Consider the following 20,756-nt stretch of genomic DNA (forward strand, 5'->3'; position numbering starts at 1 on the left):
ATGAGTTCAATCTCAAGTATTTATAACGTTCTTTTGGTCGCCGATGGTTAGTATTTTTTATAGCGGCGAGGTCGCGAGGCTAGGCTGTAGTACATACAACTGGTGAAAGGAGGTTCATACGCGAAGTTTAACAGCTCTTCGTTCTCTGTTATTTTAATTAATAGTTGTGCTAAAAAACGTTATTTAATTGTCTGTAGCTGTACGTGTAATCCCAGGTCGATCGTGTATAAAAATATTTGATGGCAACGGTCTCACTTTTGTTGTGGAACACGTATCGACAAATACACACTACAAATTTTATCCTAGGTGGAATAACTACATCATGGTGTGTCGTACTTCTCAACCGAGAATTCGGGGGACACACGTTTAACAAAAAAAAAGGCATGATGTCGGATTTACGTGAGCGGCACCGTGTAGTCGTAAACGTCATTTATTTCTAAGCCGATGGAGCATAATCCGCGTCAACTGCGCTGGCGTGAGATATGTCGCCAAGTTTTTTTCGGTTGTGTAAATCGACAGAATAAATTTGCCTTACCTTTCCTCGATCGCGATTACACGGGTGCGGGGTTCGCCGTCTCCTGTAAAATGTATATGTCAGGGGTATTATCTAAAAATAGTCGTCTTGCTAGGGTGCCATCTGATGCCAGACTTTCTTCGCGTTGTTAGGTCGAGAAGCGCCACCTTTCCACGCTGACAGAGCCTGGTTTAAACGAGTAGAATGTAATCACATGTCAGTCATCTATTCGTGTCCCCCCCGGTCAGGTCACGCCCACTGCAGTGTGGCTCACTAACATGGGAGAGGGGTTCTTGTAGGAGGTTCGGAAAATAGTTCAAAGGTACCTTTTCGTATTGCACATCCGGGCACACGATTTACGATTTTAGCCGATGCTGTATATTACTCAGCCGACGGAAGCACTTCAATTCTGAACATGGAAACAGGAGCGTTGTGTTGTTTCGATGACTTCGCCAGGAGCACTTAAAGTCGGATAAACTTATGGCAATGTGAGATTTATTACCGGTTTATTTTATTGATTTATTGATTAGAAACTGAATGTTTGATTTCATTGTTTCAGTGTTTAACCGGGAAGCTGTATCTAGAACACCAGAATATATTTTTGAACCAACTATAAGCATATGATTAAAAAGACTTGCCGCGCTAGTATTCTACAAGTACAGATATTAGTTTAATTCCAGAACGTAAATTGTAAAGCAAATAAACATAAAACTCGTTTCATGGACATGAAAACTTGTCACCATCAGAAAGAAGAAAGTGCAAGTCGAAAAAAATTCCAGCCGCGTTTAGGTGTTTCCAAGTTCAGAGGTAAGCTTCCCATCTTCGTCAAAGTGATACGCCTGATATGCCGATATGCGACTGCGCAATGCTGTCGCTGAACGTTGGTTCATTTGACGATAAACGCTGAGCTGTACGATGATTAATTGAAGATGCTCGTCCAATATGATATGCTTCCATGGTGTGTCTGTTACAGATTGCCACTCGCCATAAAAGTCCAAATTTTACTGTAAAAATGCATTTTCATTTTAAAAGTACCTTTTAAAAGCATAATTGCTATAATAGTGAAAAATATACTTGACCGTATGGTATAATCCGCCTCGGGTACAGATATTTGGACTCTCAAAATTTTACAATTCTTTTATGATATACCACCTGTTAGGGGTTCATTTAATTCTCATGGTGTAAGAAAAACTCACAGTTTTTTTTTGAATATAAAATTTTTATTTTTCTTCATAGAGTTAACAGTAAACAGGGATGGCGGCCATTTTGAATTTCAATATATGTAAATCTCGGGTAATTTGTTTCTCTATTACGAAAATTTGCACGCGACCCCGATTTTCATTCTTAATCTTGAAATAGAAAGGTTGAAATATTCCTTCTGGAAAGGCTGAGCGAAAGTTTAAGTCTTTCTCTTTCGAAGCGCATACTACCTTTAATTTGCTGCGTGATGGCAAAACGTCAGACTTGAAGCAACAGACTATTAAGGTCGACCATACGATCCTCCGGGAACGAGAATTATTAGGAGATTAGAATTTTATTATCTCTGACAGAGTAATTGGAATCCCGTCTGCCTGGGAGTCGTTGTCTCCACACGACATGTTAAGTCGTCAACTTGTCGTTTTCGGTATGGCAAATGCTATAGACGTCTATCCACAATTCTGTTCTTTGATGTCTCGTATATATCACCACCTTCACCTTGACAGCAGGGGCAACACATTCGTTTTACATACTGAGGTGGCCACGTTCAAAGGCCAGCAGCTCGCGTTAGGTCCCGATACAACGTTAAACGTTGTAACGACCGACAACTTGAAGTTCGGAAACATACAGTATGCTATTTTGGAAGAGTGTAAAACACAGCGTCAAAATATATTACTGATTACTGAGAAATTACCAAGCACGCTTACTTTCAGTACTAGTAATACATGCCTAGTCAAAAACATTCGGATTATACGCATACATTATCTCACTACAAAAGATAATCATTACTTTATATCTCTGAGCGATATGAAAGATCTTCCGAACATGAATAGGCCGTGTAATATTATCCATACGCAAAACAAGAGGATTAGCCGAGATTACAGTGTTGGTTGGAATATGCCGATGGAAGAAAAGAGAACGTTGAAATATCAGTCGCCTTGGAGAACTAGCTCCGAGTATGATAGATGGAACTGCCCAACTCTCTGGGGAGCATCCTCGGTACGGCGAGTACACAGCGTTTCGTCACCTCCTGTGAATTATTCATGTAACGAAGAGTATTTTATTATACCTATATGAACATCGATGATCTATTACTCTTCAACAAGATCTGCGCATACTTCCTAACACTTGCGCGAGTCTTCAATCATTAAGCACCGTATGTTTTCGATGTTATCGTCAACAAACTTTTGTACGGCCACAAGCTGCTGTTAAAATCCAATGTGCGTCACTAATCATTGTTCTCAAAGGCGTTCAACGACCCGATATACATCGGATATACATCGGATATACATCGGATATACATCGTGATCTTTCGCGTAGAAATTGCATTGTGGTCGTCGGTCTTTGGATTTTGCTTTGTAAATTGAAGACTTACGATGCGGCGCGTGTGGACACACCAATGAACAGACCATCCTCGGGACGACCAATCCAACAACCGACCATCAAAAAAACTAAAACAGACTCTTATGAGTGTGCCGACTCGGTATTTTACTCAAAGTCTGAGCTTTTTTAGACATCGTCAATGAAACGGAAGAAGAGCAATAAATTTGTTACTTTTCATTAATTTATTTCTAGTTATTTCACGAGAAAATAAAAACCCCCATGATTTACAGATACATAAATCACAAAATATCACATGCAAAACAATAGGTTTCCTACGACCCAACGAATAATATTTGCCAATGCTATTCCATGATACGAGAACCACTCACGAAAAAAAATACACGACATTTATTGACAATTGCAAGGCTGTTTCTTGCATTGTGGACACAGCACTTTCACATCAGTAAAATGCAATAATTCTATGGTCAATAAAAAAGCGATAGCAGGTTGCGGATCTCTCACGTCATGATACGGTTACAGGTGTATGTAAGTCACGTGACCGGTTGCATGCAGTCGACCGGAACAACATTAAGTGACAGGTTTCAATTTTTATGTAAATTTTCTCGTTCCGCTTTTTAGAAGATCTGATAATGCAGACATAAATTATTAAAATAAAAAACAACATTAAATGGAAATATTAACAATTAGAATTCGCATTCATCATCATATATAATAGGCTGCAAATTAGCTTAGTTAACTTTTACAAATTTAGTTTACTTAACATTTATCAAACTAGCTTGTTTAACATTTACAGGGACGTAATAGGGAGATAAATTTTGGAGGACATGAGAAAAAACCTTCTTAGTGGCTCCTCTTCTATCATTCACCTGGAATCTCGGCCTAGAATTTTCTCTGCTAGTTTTTTGTCAAGATACTATTTTGTCACATTGATAATTTTCTGAGTATTTGGTGGTGCACCGTCATATGATTTTTGAAGGATCGTTGAAACAACATGTTCAAATAGTTTCTCTGACAAGATATGCTGGAGTACGTCAAACCTCAAGCCCCTTCTTCGCATGTGGTTGGATTAATTTACACCGTGCGTGACCATTCTAGCATAACAACCGGGAATACTGCATTTTTACTGCTGAGATTGTGACTTACTGGTAATTTCGTTCGGGTAGTTTTGAGATTCGGAGCCAGAATTAGATATGTCATTAAGGAGGAGTGCCAATATAAATAAACCGTGAACATGAATTTTGATCAAAGGTTTTAAAAACTTACACAGGACAGAAAATAGGTACTTACTTGAACTAGATTACAGGCGGCTAAAGTTATTCCCTTACGTACTCAATTTTGGACTCTAGGTTTCGGAGCTACTTGACAAGGGACTCATCGCTTTTGAATCGTTTGGAACATTTGTGACATTGAAACACAGTACTGAACACTCACCTTTAAGCTCCGGCAGGTTGGTTCGGAGAAAGAGCAGACGACGCTACTGGAGAAATACTGACAATTTTTTTTCACCGATTCCCGGATGTGTGAGGGAGGGCGGGGTTGCACTATGCAACGATGTATAAACAACTATCGTTAACGTGAACATGCCGGAAAATGCCGAGAGAGTTTGACCGGTTAAGAAGGGCTTGACTACGCAGTTTCTGCGTAGTGAAGCTTCATTACGTATTCATGGTGACCCCTGGCCAGCTGTCAATAACTTTGGGGGCTTTTGTCTTTTGGCCTGCTTTGCATATGCGTCGTTGGACACGACCTGCCAATCACCCAGGTAGTCAATTAAACTATTAGTTGACTGTTTACCGACCCAATTAACACTATCCAGCAGTATCAGTCATATTTTAATCGCGTGGCCCGGGTGGGCACAACGTATAGGAACGCGTGTATTTCTATGTGTACGTTTCACTTGTGGTGTTGTTTGTACCATGGAGGATGAATGTTTGTACCATCGTGCGTTTGAAGTAAGCTTACTTGTTTCACCTACAGCATTACCTTCAAGGTGACAGGCTAACTATTAATGTTCAGTATGATTGCACCGAGTTCTGCCCACGGTGAAAACCACCTGTTTTGCCACGGTCCCTCTGTGGAGGGACCGTGGTTTTGCCTACTAATTACTGCCCGTCCTGAATGTAGCCTATCTATAGCTACAGTAATCAGTCAATATATAATACCCCGCGCCTTATAATTTTTATATAAACCACAGTCTCTCTATCCACGAGGGACTGTGTATAAACTTATAAAATCATAGTCCGTGCCGTAAAATTGTTGACTTTCGATGCGATATAGAGGTGATCGTTGAATCGCACCGGCGCATCCATATTTACTTGCCCCATAAGCTTACTACTCTGTAAAGGGTGGGTAGATGGAATTCCTGGGCCAAAATGAACACCGGGGCGAAACTTTTTGTGAACCCATGTGAAAACATAAATCATTTATCAGTTTTGATATATACTCCTAAATTGTAAGTTTGATCATGGAGGTACCTCCATGGTTTGATCAAAATCGAGACCACATTCAAGGGCTATGCAGACTGTCCATGTACGCACACACAGTGACAAGAAGGCGGCAAACACCTACTTACCAAGCACATCGAATCGGCGAAAAGAAGCATAAAAAAGCTATAGGCTCATCGCCAAAACAAACGCGCCAAGCGCTAACAAAAACCCATACCAAGCGGCCCTTTTCAGGGCCACCAAACACTCCAAAAGAGAACTACCCAAAAAAACCCATAAAATGACATAGAACACACAAACACTTAAGAGAAATAACAAAAATCGTACACATAAAAATAACGTGACAGAAAAAATGGCCGTGGAAATAAATCAGCTATTTCCAAAGAAAAGCCGACAACAACATGAAATTCAACAACAACCTATCATCGCTCAAACTATGAAACTCCGAAAAATAGTACTAGGCAAAGGCCTTAAAATTAATTCGGACGCCAACAAAACCAAACAGAATAAAACCACCTCAGGATTTCAACAAATAAAGTCGTAAAATGTGACTACGCTACATCGTGAGACACAAACAATCGCAACAACACAAATTCAAAGAAAAGTCAAATTGGGCTCCACAAACAACAAACACCAAAAACTTGAAAGCTATCTGAAGCTGCTAAACTCGCACTTCTAGAGATACCCTTTCAAACAAGGAAACAAAACATGTCGCGTGCTAAAAGAATCGCGATAAACCAGCTTGCAAACAATAGACAAATTTCGGGGAAAAAACCCTCGACAAGGGTCGGGTTTTCGTCATTGTCAACACAAACGATTACGTACTCGAATGCGAAAGGCAATTACGCAACACTCAGTATTATACACAACAAGCCAGAACAAACAGTAAACAAAGTAAACGAACTATGAATCAAAATGTACGAGAACAAGCACATCAACCAGGATACTTGTGAGTATCTTGATCCAATAAACATAAAATCCGTACCCCCAGTGGTACTTATTGCCTAAAAATTCACAAACCTCCGCAAAAATCTAAAAGACACACCAGTCAAAACAAAATTTACCGAAGTAAAGAAACATAGAACAAACAAACCGAACCACCAAACGGACTCACAACGTGACCAAAAATTAATATACTTGCCTCGCTAATCGAAAAGCAAGACCACTAAAATGCATTAAAATAAATTTTCACAAACACAAACTAAGGAAAGAATGTACACCGCGACTGATGAGAAACCACAACCGGGTTTCGAAACGCAAGCGTCAAAGGGCGACTCTATCAACTTTTGCAACAAAATAGGTCCGGCTGCGTCTCGCCATAAGCTTTCCCCACACAAACAAAACATTACCGTACACACTAATCCAAACTTCTCTACAAATATCCAAAGCGAAACAAACATTTTTATTAACACACACAATCGGATAAGAATGTAGGAACACATTTTCGAAACGAATCAAACACAAACTCGACACAAAACATTTAGGATAGTTAGATGGGGAGCCTCTTTCACATTTTTTACATCTCGCTATACTGTCTATGATTCTAAAAATAAAGTCATCTGCCACTTTTTCTGTATACGCGGTTTGGCAAAACTCATCTCTTCAATCGAAAGTCGGGCGATTTCATGGTTCTTTGGGGTACGTCGAGCTTAAGGAATGTGGTTATATTCGCGATGTTTTATTCGAAATTATTTATTTCTTCTAGGGCAAATGCACGTAATTCATGCTGTTGGAAATACTGGCCGCTTATAAACAAGACAATAAACTCGATATCTGTGCATCTTTACTTTTATTGTCAAAGTACCATCGACACCCAAAAAAAACCAAATGGTTCAGTCCACGCGTGGGTTCAGTCCAGGTATTTGCAACGCAAGTCACCTAGGCGACGGTAATCCGCACCACTTATCACCATCGGGAAGGTACTCCTCCCCCTATACCACTGGCAATCCCACCCTCAAGGCACTGCGTCATTCGACCAAGCATTGTTATTGTAATTTCCTGCATAAAATTAACAGCGAGGTCAACCGGTCAAACTCTCTCGGCATTTTCTCTCATGAAGCCAGAAAAAGTACAATAATTTCGTTGAGTACTAATCTAATTACAGTTATGAGGCAAATAAGGCAAAATCTTTCGAAATTTTAATCTGCAGTGTTCATGATTAATGTGTATTAACAAACCATCCCCTATTAAATAATGCAGAGATCCAACTATATGATAAATAAAGCGTGCACAGCGCTTTATATACAGACATGGCAGAAGTTCATGTAGGGTCGATACTGAAAACACTAACATAAAGTTAAGACAGATGTTTGAACTTTTAAATTATTCCAACACTTTTCTGGTGTGCCGCTTATTAGGGCTTATTTTTGAGCTGTCGGTGTAAGAAAAATTAATGTCAGGTCTTAGTTTTTTTGAAAATCGAAAATGTTATTTTTCCCCATTTAAATTAACACATGGATGGCGGCCATTTTCAAAAATCCGTCAATGTTTGGTTATTTGTTTGTTCAGTTTCAAACTTTGCGAGGTGACCCCTGATTTTTGTTCTTGATTTGAAAGAGAATGATTAAAATCTTTATTTACAAGAGTTGAAGCAAATGTTTACGTCATTTACGTTCGTGGCGCGCGCGTACTACCTTAACATCTTTGTGAAACTGGGAAAGACACTTTCTTATTGTTCTCAGGGAACCATGTCCAAATTCATAATTTCAGCTCGTCAATATCGCCCGTATGTGTGTAATAAAAATAATACATTGTTATCGTTCTGATTTTTGTCCCGACTAGAATTTATTTGTCGATGGTAACATTGATGTCGTACAGAGTGCGTTGTCTGCGCAAAAAATGTACACTGTATTTCAAAATATGTTGATGGGAAGACTTGTTTCATAGAACAAAAATAACGAAATGTTATCAAAGGTTACGACTCACGTCCCTTAAAAAAGATTGTCCAGTTTTGACCATTTTTAGTGGAGGTGAGTCCATAATATGATGGGGTTCTCTCCTTGTTGATGTCTCTCGCTCTCTGACTCACCAAGGAATAGCAGTATTTCCTTTAACTGTCCGTTCTCAGAATTGTACATAATTATGACTTTATTTCAGTATAACAAAGCAATTACTGATCATCCGGTATGAAACGATGACAGTGATTCATACTTTCACCCTGATTCTAGATCACAGGCTAATATTCTTCTAGATTCGAAAATGTGCACTTCCATCTATTGTGGAACGTCTTTATGCAAATCACATTTATCTTGATATATGTATTGCGTCTTGGGAAATCGAACAGGCACGGATCCCACTGGTGCTTTAGGGTGCGATAAATATAGTGAAAACTGACAAATTCAGAGCCTCCGACCGCCGCGACACTCATTACGGGCAGTCGTAAAATAATTAACAATTTCCCAATACACTAGTATATCGAGCGACAGCTGACCTTTGACATCAGGCGCAGCGGATCAAATCATTCCGAGAATAATAAGTGTCTTATAAACTTGCCGTGGAAAAATATATCGTAAATTTATGGTATCTTTAGCTTTTCTAGCCCCCCTCGTCTCCTTAATCTCTTGTTCTTTTAGTTGACGCACCGAACAACTTTAATTTAAGTAGAATCGGTGTATATTGTTGCTTTTCCTCAGGGAATAGCTACATACATGTATAACTCGCTTGCTCCACATACGCAACTTATTTTTAAAACGCACAAGCTAAATGGTAGACTCAAGCTGCTATAGGAAAATTGTCATCGAATCCTATTCATTATTCCCTTATCCTAATTTGCGTTTGGACCAATTACTCTCACCCGAAGGAGTTTCCATGTTTGGCACCTGGATGCTTAGTCAAAAACACAATGTCAATGTGTGTCAATGATGCTGTCTCAAAGTATATGTGAATTGTCAGCGACATTGTAGTCATTGCAGAAGTGCGCCCCCTGTATCCCATTTTGAGTACGTTGTTATAGTGTGTGTGTGTTCCGTTACAGATCCTAATCGAAATATCGGTGTTGATAACTTTCAAGTAAAGAAGTTATTGATTTTGCCGCAAATATCATTAGCACATATAATATGTTCGTATCGTATCGCACTACCGATTATAAATGTAAATAGTTGGTATCGTAGGACCCACTATTTACCCCAAATAAACTATATTCCATATCCTTGATAGTTGATGGCGAGCTAGTTCCACGTTGTAGCCAGTCAGCCAAGCCGAGGTTTGTTCTTTGTTTGCCTGCCTCCATGCTTGCGTGCCACATATTGGCCGTTTGCCATATTAAAGGGATACAGTTGTCGGAACTGCGCCTGTGCGAGTTTCTTGTTTACAAACAATGTATTTCGTGCACGATATCTACATGCACCTCATCATCATAGCAGCGACATTTAAATTATACCATGTAGATTATGACAGACATATTTTAACTTCCATCAATCACCATCATAGCTTAGCTGCAGTGTTTACATTGGTCGTACGGGTCCCATACGACCTTTGAGCGCAGTTCCGACGAGCGTATCCCTTTAAATCTGAAGAAAATCGGCAACCGTTTCCCCGTCTCTCTCTAGTCTGTACGATTCACTGGCCGGTAGATTTAGCCGTTTAAGCCGTTTCATGGTTAGTATGTATATATGTTGAATTTTTTGTCTTACTATTAAGGTAATATGCACCTCGAAAGTGAAAGACTTAAACTATTGCTAAAACTTTCCTCAATGAAACTTTCGACCATTCTGTTACCAAAGCAAGAATAAAACTCAGGGGTCACAGTGCAAAATTTGGTACTAGAGAGACAATTAACTAAGATTCCCTGATATTTAAAATTCAAAATGGCCGCCATCCCTGTGTTAACACTATGGGGGAAAATAAAATTCTCGGTTTTCGAAAAACTAAGACGGTAAAAAATTTTCTTTCATCAAGAGCTTTAAAATGAGTCGCCACAAGTGGTAGTATATAGATCAGAGGAGAATTGATAAAATTTGAAAGCCCGAATATACTTCCCTGAGGCGCTTTCTACCTTCAAGTTAAAGCACGTGCACTCTCCAAGTGTAGCATTGCAATTACGGTTAGATATGCCCGGATGAGAATCCGAAGAAAGTTAACAGAAGCAATGAACCAACAAGAAGAAAATACTTGTGTTCTTTAATTTTATCACCCAATAACGACATAAACAGCAACATGAAACACTCTGTTCCCTGCAGTTTCACCATCGACCCAGGAGAAAACGTCCGGGTCTAACCTTTCACGTACTGCGTTAGCTTTGCCGCACGCGATCGCCAGGGTAACTGGACATCAAATATGCACTAGACCACCAGAATTCTTGCACTGACAACGGAATTAAGTAATGAACATACGACGAAACTTTCAGAGTGGTGTTATATTACACCGCTGCAACAAAATAAATGCAGCTTTTACTGGGCTTTAAAGAAAAGAACTTTTAACGACTGAATGTGATGTTGAATTTGTTGGGCCAATGGGGAAATCCGAAGCGTTTGGGAGAGATCATAAATAATGCGTATTCTAGTCAAGCGTGATACAACTTGTGAAAGTCTTGGAAACCTCGGAAAACCATTATTCGCTTGAATTTTTAAAACTCGGGTTCTCTCTAGATTTCCCTGAGCGGTGGACGGCTCAGTAATATTCATGAAGAAATTGGCACTGTAATTTATATGCTTGCAGATCTGCTTTCTAAATTTACCAGAATAATAAAAGTAGTGGTTTCCAGTGATCCTTCAGAATATTTATTTCTTATTTGACGAAACTGTTGGCATAATGAAATAAAATCATCAGCAGTCTTGATAGGAAACTTTTCAAAGCTTCTGTAAAATAGTCACGAATCTATGTTGCTCAACAAGACACTAAGAGAGTGCAGAAAAGCAGTACGCCCTCTATCAACAACATACAAAACCCTTCGAATCATTGAGTAACCGGGGGGACTGCTGTCTTGACGGAGCTAATGTATCGAGTTTCCGTCTTTTGACAGTACAAAGACTAAACTTGCACGCAACCATTTCAGAATTCATTTATTCATATCGATGTGAAGAAGCGAAGTATAACAATGTTGCCACTTCCTTGGCAAACTCCCTTGAAATGATGTGCGTTTAAAATGTTACGCTTGCATATCCCTAATAAGCATACGGTCGGTGGTTATGCCCTAAATGGGTACGGAAAACCCCCGTTGGCTGTATCTTTTTGCATTATGCTTACGAAAAATGCCATCGAATATTCGCCAGAGCGATTACCATTGTTGTGCCATATTATCTTTGAAAATGTCCCCATCAGAAGACTCGGTGATGGATTTGATGGGTTGTTAATAGGTTTTGTGTACTCGCTCCAGGCGGCCATTGACCTAGGAGTCGAAATTTATTTACCTGTTTAAAACCAAGTTGTACATTCATCGTCAATATTTTCACAACGTTCAGTGTTCGCCCTTCAATAACCGTTGCATAAATTGCTTTTAATTCCATTTTATTGGAAAAGATTGAAAAAGCTACAACTGATTGGGCTTTGATGTTTGGCTACTCTTTACTTCGTCATCATTTAAGGTAGAAAGTTTCTCGGGGTCAAATATTTGGACTCTTAACGTTTTTCTGATCTATCACTTGAGAATTTTAAACTACTTAGTTTTTCAAAAATCGAAAATTTTATTTTCCAAATTGAGTTAACACAGAGGTGGCGGCCATTTTGAATTTCCAAAATCGGTAAATGTTCGGTAATTTGTTTCTCTGGTACTAAACTTTGCACGGTGACCCCTGATTTTAAATCTTGATTTGGCAAGAGAATGGTTGAAAATTTCATCGAGGAAAGTTGGAGCAAAAGTTTAAATCTTTCACTTTCGAGGCACGAACTGCCTTAATACATGTGTCGTCTGTGTATAATATGTACATTCTGTAAGAGGTCTCACATTCTTTGTCCTCTCAAAACCTAGGTCTACCATAACGTAAAGATCGCTACCTTCTCCCGGCTGTGTTGACACAACATAGGGACAGGCGATTGAAACATCGCCCGCTACGACGTAGATGAGTGTAACGCCGTCCAGAGAACAGATGAGCTCGCATGAGGGCGCGCTCCGAGCTAAATTCATCAGAGCGGTATTAAAAGGCTCATCGTGTGCGTTGCGCAGCAGATGGTCGGCACCTGTGACGTGATAAACGGCATCAACGAAACAAAAAAAACCAACAACACAGAACAAAACGAATTAAACTCAAACGAAGTAATTGATGTAATTGATGGAGCTAGCGTGTACTTTTTCTTTGAAAAGCAATATCAAACGGTACATTGCAGGGGAATATTTATGGATATCAGCTTAGCCGTGACTTGTCAAGAAGCCGATTGAACCATCAAAGGGAAAATAGTACATCACTCACAGTCAACAGTCGAATAAGGTAATAAATTCCCTCTAATCTCTCTTTCCCTGCACTTTTTTCGTTGTCGAGACGCTACTTTAGAACTACTATGCTGATATTTTTGATGAGCGTTACTTAAGAGATATCAACAACTTTGCACCGTAACAGCTTTCTGGAAAGACACAATTTTAGATGAACACTGATATCTACCAGTCAGCCACTTATTTACTGTGATTGTCATATTTCTCGAAAGTCTCTACTGTCCTATAAGCTGTCAATAAAAAGGTGATAACAATATCAAGAGTGAGATAATGCAATAATTCTGAAGGGTTGACATGACCGAGTATGTAGAAACAGGGGCACTGAAGTATAACAGTAGCAGACACGGACGGTAATACCACGTGTCACACATGTGACATAGATGGCAAAAACTAGAGTTCTATATTCAGTGTATGTATGTATGTATGTACGTATGTATGCATGTATGTATGTATGTATGTATGTATGTATGTATGTATGTATGTATGTATGTATGTATGTATGTATGTATGTATGTATCCAAATACTTATAATACTAATTAACCACGGAGTGGTTTCCATTCCCCACCCCTATTTCTAACATAAGGCCATTTAAAGAAACTATTTTGTTTGCCGTCCTTGGGTTTTTGAAAAACCTACCAACCAGCCAGGGAAAAAAAAACAAACACAGACAAAAAACACAAGTGTATTAACATGAGCTCAATTTTTATTTGGTTTTCTTTGGAAAAATAATATTTTTAGTTGCAATAGTGTTAACATTGTGTTTGTTTTCTCAATTTTCTCTGAAAACCTACCAGCACGTGGACGGCAAACAAAGACTTTTATTTAAAGTGCCTAACCGAGTTTCATCAAGGTTCGTAGTAACTGACTAGTGATCGCATCTTTTTGGACGGTCCCGACATCCTCAGTCTCCTCTTCGTCTTCATCACTGTTCCGAATTTCGTGCGTCTCTGTTTATTTATTGATTTACCTATTCATTTATTTAGTAGCTAGCTATTTTTTTATTTATATGATCTGTATTTAATCCGAGTCAAAATGAAATCCACATTATATTATTCGAACATAAATAATTATTAGGGCCTTCGTAATTTGATTGAGTTGCCGCATGCTCAGTATGGAGACAGTTAAAATAGTGACCTACTTCTTCTACTTAACCTTAAAAACTTTCCCACAGTTCAGTGGGAACTGGAAATGGGATTTCAGTACATGTAAAACACACAAAACCCGTAAATCGCTGTCATGTAGCCTTGGGTTGGACAGATTTTTTGATGTGTCAGCATGACTGAAATGTAGTAGATTTTAATATGAACATCTTTTAAGTCGTCTGTTTCCAAGGCAGCGTGATAAGCATGCGCGCGTAACACTTTCAAATATCAGCGGAATACGGTGAGATAGACAGAGTCACCCTACTTCTAGTAAACTGTTGAAATCTCGGTGAAAGCAGATTGTAACGTAAAGCTGTCGCTAACAGACAATTATGTCTGTGTGTCTCTCTTGCTCCCCATTTCTCTCCATCTTTCTGTTCGTCTTGTCATCTCTCTCTTTCTCCGTGTACGCGCATATAATAAGTGTATGCAAAAGGGGCCAAATTACAAATGTATGGGTTCTCAAAATTTGATTGAAAAAAGGCGTCAATACTTTATGTAAATTATGAAATTTACCTGTCATGATGGAAAAGGTACGTCCATAATATTTAATGTACGATCTACACTCCCAAACCGTGAAAATGATATGAAACAGTCGTGCGTATTGACATAACGGACTTGAATGAGAATTGACAACCGTTCATGTGAACTTGATACGATTATACGATCTATATTTTCAAGAGCTTTGCTCAAAATATCGGTCGTATAGATAGGACACCGTTTTCTGAACACAGAAAAAGTTGTTGATAAGGATCGAACTTGAAGAATCATAATACAAGTCAGACTTTGTTAATGAGGTCCGAGAAAGAATTTTTCATACTGATTCCTCTCGGAAAATCGAAAGATTTGGCAATACAGAAGCGATGATTAACAGTATGAAGCGTTTTTATGGTGTTTAACATTGACATGCACTCGTACGTAGATCGGAGCAGCCATGAGCTATGTTTGCGCTGAACGAGAGAGCCACGCGAAACTAAAATGTAAATGACTTCGTGTAACCTCCGAGTCGTTCATTCATAGACCGGGGACGGGTCAACGATCCGACAAGACTGAAGAAGAGTCTCCCTGCTGAAGAAGGTGTTGGCTCGCAGTTCCTTTTGAAACCACATCATCAATCATAAGGTACATGCCCGGATTGTCCCCGAAGAACGGCATCTGGAAGTGCGTTGACAGGCGCCGTAATATTAGTGTCAGCCGGTCACATCGGGGATTACACGCAGTGGGCCTCGGATTAAAAAAGATGACGTCATCGCCATTTTGCCCCAGCATTAACTCACGAGCATCAATGTCAACAAAATCGAGATGCAGTAAAGAGCTATTCATTTGAAAGACTGACGATGGGGCAACCGATGCCATTGCTTTTTGAACTCGTATATTGCGTCGTGGAAACGTAACTTAAATTAAATCTAAGCTATCGAGTTCACCATGAAGTGCTTTCTCCTTTCAATAAAGTCGATGACTTGTAGAGTACGGAACGTCAAATATTCATTTTCCGGTTTTTACAACTACGTATATTTTACGCAAGCCTTTCTAGTTCGACATGTGAATAACGACAGCACCAGCGTGGCGCTCTTAAACACAACCAGCTGTCCGCCATTCCATATGCTTCGTGACACAGGTGTGATGTGATTCGCTTTAGAGGAAAGAAGTGTCCCGCCAAAAAGTTTGGTAGCACGAACGCGGACAAGACTTTGCATTTAAATGGCACAAGTCGACAATTTCCATTGCTAGAAGTTACGTTGGCTTGGATTAAAGGGGGAAAATGCTCAATGCCCGAAACAGCCACTTAACATGTATGGTAGATTGTGTCTGACAAATTTTATCAAATCGAAATTGAGTCGACCTTCCATACCAGTAAAATATATACATATCTGAGACTGACAGCGATGACAGCGAAGAAAAAACTAATTAAGGGTCATTTGTTGGCTGCTGTGATGTATTGAATCTAGCATTCAAATGTGGGCGAAAAACAGGCCTCCAGCTCTTTTGTGTGACACGTGGAAAATTGTTTTCTTTCATAGGAAAAGCAGTTAAATTATGATCGTTTAAATGAAATTTATTAGACCATTTTTTTCATCAGGGCACGGCATGTGTAGTATGTATTGATGAGCAGATCTTTACACTCCGTGTGAAGTAGCATTTTTTTCACAAATAAACGACAATACGATTTTTTCTCTGTCATTTTGTGTACAAGACCGATTACCAGAATGGTTGCCTTGAGTCAATAGTCTAGAAAATTCGAAAAAACACTAAGGTAAACGTTGTTCTGTTTTCTGGCATTTTGTCAGAGAATATGAGATAATTCCGTACCCTTCTGAGAATTAAATTTCGTTCGAGAAGTCGAGCCCTCCTGAACTGCCTTTTTCGCTTTAACGATGAGTATTTTATCACCTGTCAGTCTGTCGATCACCCAATCATAAATACATTCCTTACAGTTTATGATCTGCCACTTAAACGCTCAAAACGACCGCATGTTAAATATGACGCCGATATTGTCACATAAAAGAATTGTCAATTATCCGACCATAAAACGCAATACTGAACGGCAACGCGTAAAGTTCATCCAAGGCGTACCCAGCTAGGTTATGTTCACCATAGTGAAAAAAGATGAAATTTTATGAAGCGCAAATAAACTAAATGCCGTTTGTTTTCTAAGCAGAAGTGAGCACAAATAAACGAGCAGTTTTCTATTCATGCCACCTTAAAGTAGTATGCGCCTCGAAAGTGAAAGACTTAAACTTTTGCTCAAATTTTCCTCAAGGAATCTTTCAGTCATTCTCTTTCAAAATCAAGAATAAAAATCAGAGGTCACCGTGAAAATATAGGTACTAGAGAAGCAAGTTACCCGAGCTTTACCAATATTTGCAATTCAAGATGGCCGCCATCCCTATGTTAACTCTATGGAGAAAAATAGAATTTTCAAAAAAATAGTACGGTAAAAGTTTTTCTTATGCAAAGGGCTTCAAAATGAACCCCTACAAGTGGTAGATCAGAAAAGAATTGAAAAAGTTCAAGAGTCCAAATATCTATCCCCGAGGCGCGTTCTACCTTAATAGCTGTCTTGGCCGGGGTGCGCTCTTCAGTAAGATAAATATTCATACCCTTGCCCTGTGAGTGAGAGAGGTTGCACACAGTTTGATCACGCCCTCTCTCTCGCAGAAGTAGATGAAAACAATCACCTCTGGCAACTGGTACAAATATTATCAGCAGTTACATGATTGATTTGCTCCGAGCAGCGGAGTGATTTATAGTTCTAACCAAAAGTGAAGCGCGGGGACACGAATCATGTGTAGGATTACGTTCGGGCAAATATTTTCATGGTAAAAAAAGTGATCAATCAGATATTAAGCTAATATGGTTGAAGTAGTCCTTTTACGGCTATTTGTTTTATTTGATGTAATTTGCTGGCTGACGATAACAACCAATTGACCCTCTTGCCTGGCCAAATACAGAGCAATTGTACGCGTATCTAGCGACGATTAGCGTCAAAACAGGGCAATGATCCTCGTGTAGATTTTCACCAAACATCAGCCTTTTTTTCCCGAGTTATCGCTGATCGATACTACACGACCTGTTCATAAAAACCGGACATTCGACATAATGGATCAACTCAGCCAGGTTTTACGCCGAAATGCTTCCAGTACACCTATAGAGATGCAAAAATACAATGTATTTAGAAATGATAGGTGATGTTAAATGCGGCAAGTTAGTATAGTAGACTTTTATGCCCACCCTCGAAGCGCATAATGACAAAATTGTTGTTTATCTATATCGGGGAGGGGGGGGGTCAACATATACCCCACCTCTGTAAGTGTTTGTTACTATAAATGAACAGTGTTTTGCCAGTAAAGTCTACTTGTTTCACAGAATGAAATATTGCTTCTATTCCGTGCACGTCCCTGCATGTTTAGAAACGCTAGAAGCTAAGTGTAAACACACACACACCACAGACACTGACATACAACCACCCACACGAACATTTCAAAACACGTGACACGCGTAGTTTCTATGGCAGCTTTGACAAATCGTGTTTGGGGTGCATCATGGCTACAGCTGCGACGGACATGACAATTGTGTTAGTAAAGGATTTGGCGCATTAAAATAAAAGAACAAAGGAAAGACTGGGAACAACTGCTGCCGAACTTTCGGCGTCAACGGTTTTAAAAGCGGAAAATATTTGTTTCATTTCACCGTGTGTACTATGTGCCGCCATTTGCAAAGTAATGCTCGTACAAACCTAGGTTTTATAATGTTACACTTTTGAATATACCTTGATCCGGTCTATTGTATACAGTGTGATTTCATAATTGGAACTGTGTCATAACAGTACTAGCTATGTCGTAACGTTTTGCGTTGTTCCATACTCAAGTGAACCGTATTTCACCCGCACTAGTACTCTGCTGTACTATTTTGTGATGAACTGTATTGTACTGTGCTGTGCCGTACTCATTATACACATATTGACTGGCTATGAGGGCAACAGCATACGTCTGTACCCCGAGGGACTGTGAGTCACCCCCAAAATCAGACTGTTTCCCGAGGCCGTAGGCCGAGGGAAACAGTCTGTTTTTGGGGGTGACTCACAGGCCCGAGGGGTTAAAGACGTATGCTGTTGCCCTCATGGCCAGTCAATATGTGTTTTGTAACACACCTCATCCATAGCTATGCATAAGAACGTACTATACACAAAACTTGTCGCATGTAGGCCTATGATGTAATATTTTGGAGTGGTTCACTAAGAAAAAGTTTTTCCCAAAAGGATCGAAATACTTCTGCAAAACGTTCAATGCACCTTTGATTATAGTTTTTGTCGAGTCCTTGTTGGAAACCAAAGCATTCAATTCTTCTTCAGAAAGTAGGATAAACCAAGAAATTCGTTTCGATCAGCCGCAGACGACATCTTTGTTTACATTCCGGTCCGCGTTCGCGTCAATGTGGTTTTTGACGTCAGCAGGCATCATTTTTCAGAACTGATGCCTGGCAGGCAACAGTTCGAAAAATGATGCCTGATGACGCCGTTTACGTGGATCAGCACAAAGAGAACGCATCCCACGTGACTATCAATTGACGAATTAGAATACAGACTGCGGATGATGTGTGTTACAATATACACATATTGACTGGCCATGAGGGCAACAGCATACGTCTGTACCCCGAGGGACTGTGAGTCACCCCCAAAAACAGACTGTTTCCCGAGGCCGTAGGCCGACGGAAACAGTCTGTTTTTGGGGGTGACTCACAGGCCCGAGGGGTTAAAGACGTATGCTGTTGCCCTAATGGCCAGTCAATATGTGTTTTGTAACACACCTCATCCGTAGTCATACATAAGAACGTACCATACACAAAAGTTGTCGCATGTAAGCTATATGATGTAATATGTTGGAGTGGTTCAGCAAGAAAAGTTTTTGCCGACAGGGTCGCAATACTTCTGCAAAACGTTCAATGCACCTTTGATTATCGTCTTCGTTCGTTTCGAGTCCTTGTTTGAAACCAGAGCATTCAGTTCTTCTTCAGAAAGTAGGATAAACCGAGAAATTTCTCGACTATCGTTTCGCTCGTCCGCAGACGGCATCTTTGTTTACATTCCAGTTCGCGCATGCGCCAATGTTTTTTGACGTCAGCGGGCATCATTTTTCGGAATTGATGCCTGGCAGGCAACAGTTCCGACAAATGATGCCTGATGACGTCGTTTACGTGGATCAGCACAAAAAGAACGCATCCCACGTGACTATCAATTGACGAATTAGAATACAGACTGCGGATGAGGTGTGTTACAAACTGTATTGTAACAGACTGTTTCCCTCAGCCTACGGCCTCGGGAAACAGTCTGTTTTTGGGGGTGACTCACAGTCCCTCGGGGTACAGACGTATGCTGTTGCCCTCATGGCCAGTCAATATGTGTATATTGTTCTACACTGTACTGTATTGCACTGTACTGCACTGTACTGCTTTATACTATGCTGTGCTGCGTTGTACCGTGCTATGCCTTGTCGTACTGTACTGGTACTGCATTGCACTCTACTTTAAATACTATGCTGTACCAGACTGTGCTATACTGTACTGTACTGTACTGTACTGTACTGTACTGTACTGTACTGTACTGTACTGTACTGTACTGTACTGTACTGTACTGTACTGTACTGTACTGTACTGTACTGTACTGTAACACACCTCATCCGCAGTCTGTGTTCTAATTCACCAATTGACAGTCACGTGGGATGCGTTCTTTTTGTGCTGATCCACGTAAACGACGTCATCAGGCATCATTTGTCGGAACTGTTGCCTGCCAGGCATCAGTTCCGAAAAATGATGCCCGCTGAATAAAAAAACATTGGCGCATGCGCGAACTGGAATGTAAACAAAGATGCCGTCTGCGGACGAGCGAAACGATAGTCGAGAAATTTCTCGGTTTATCCTACTTTCTGAAGAAGAACTGAATGCTCTGGTTTCAAACAAGGACTCGAAACGAACGAACACGATAATCAAAGGTGCATTGAACGTTTTGCAGAAGTATTGCGACCCTGTCGGCAAAAACTTTTTCTTGCTGAACCACTCCAACATATCATATAGCTTACACGCGACAACTTTTGTGTATGGTACGTTCTTATGTATGACTACGGATGAGGTGTGTTACAAAACACATATTGACTTGCCATGAGGGCAACAGCATACGTCTTTAACCCCTCGGGCCTGTGAGTCACCCCCAAAAACAGACTGTTTCCTTCGGCCTACGGCCTCGGGAAACAGTCTG

The sequence above is a fragment of the Ptychodera flava genome, chromosome 9 (assembly GCF_041260155.1).
Source record: "Ptychodera flava strain L36383 chromosome 9, AS_Pfla_20210202, whole genome shotgun sequence".
NCBI classification, from domain to species: domain Eukaryota; kingdom Metazoa; phylum Hemichordata; class Enteropneusta; family Ptychoderidae; genus Ptychodera; species Ptychodera flava.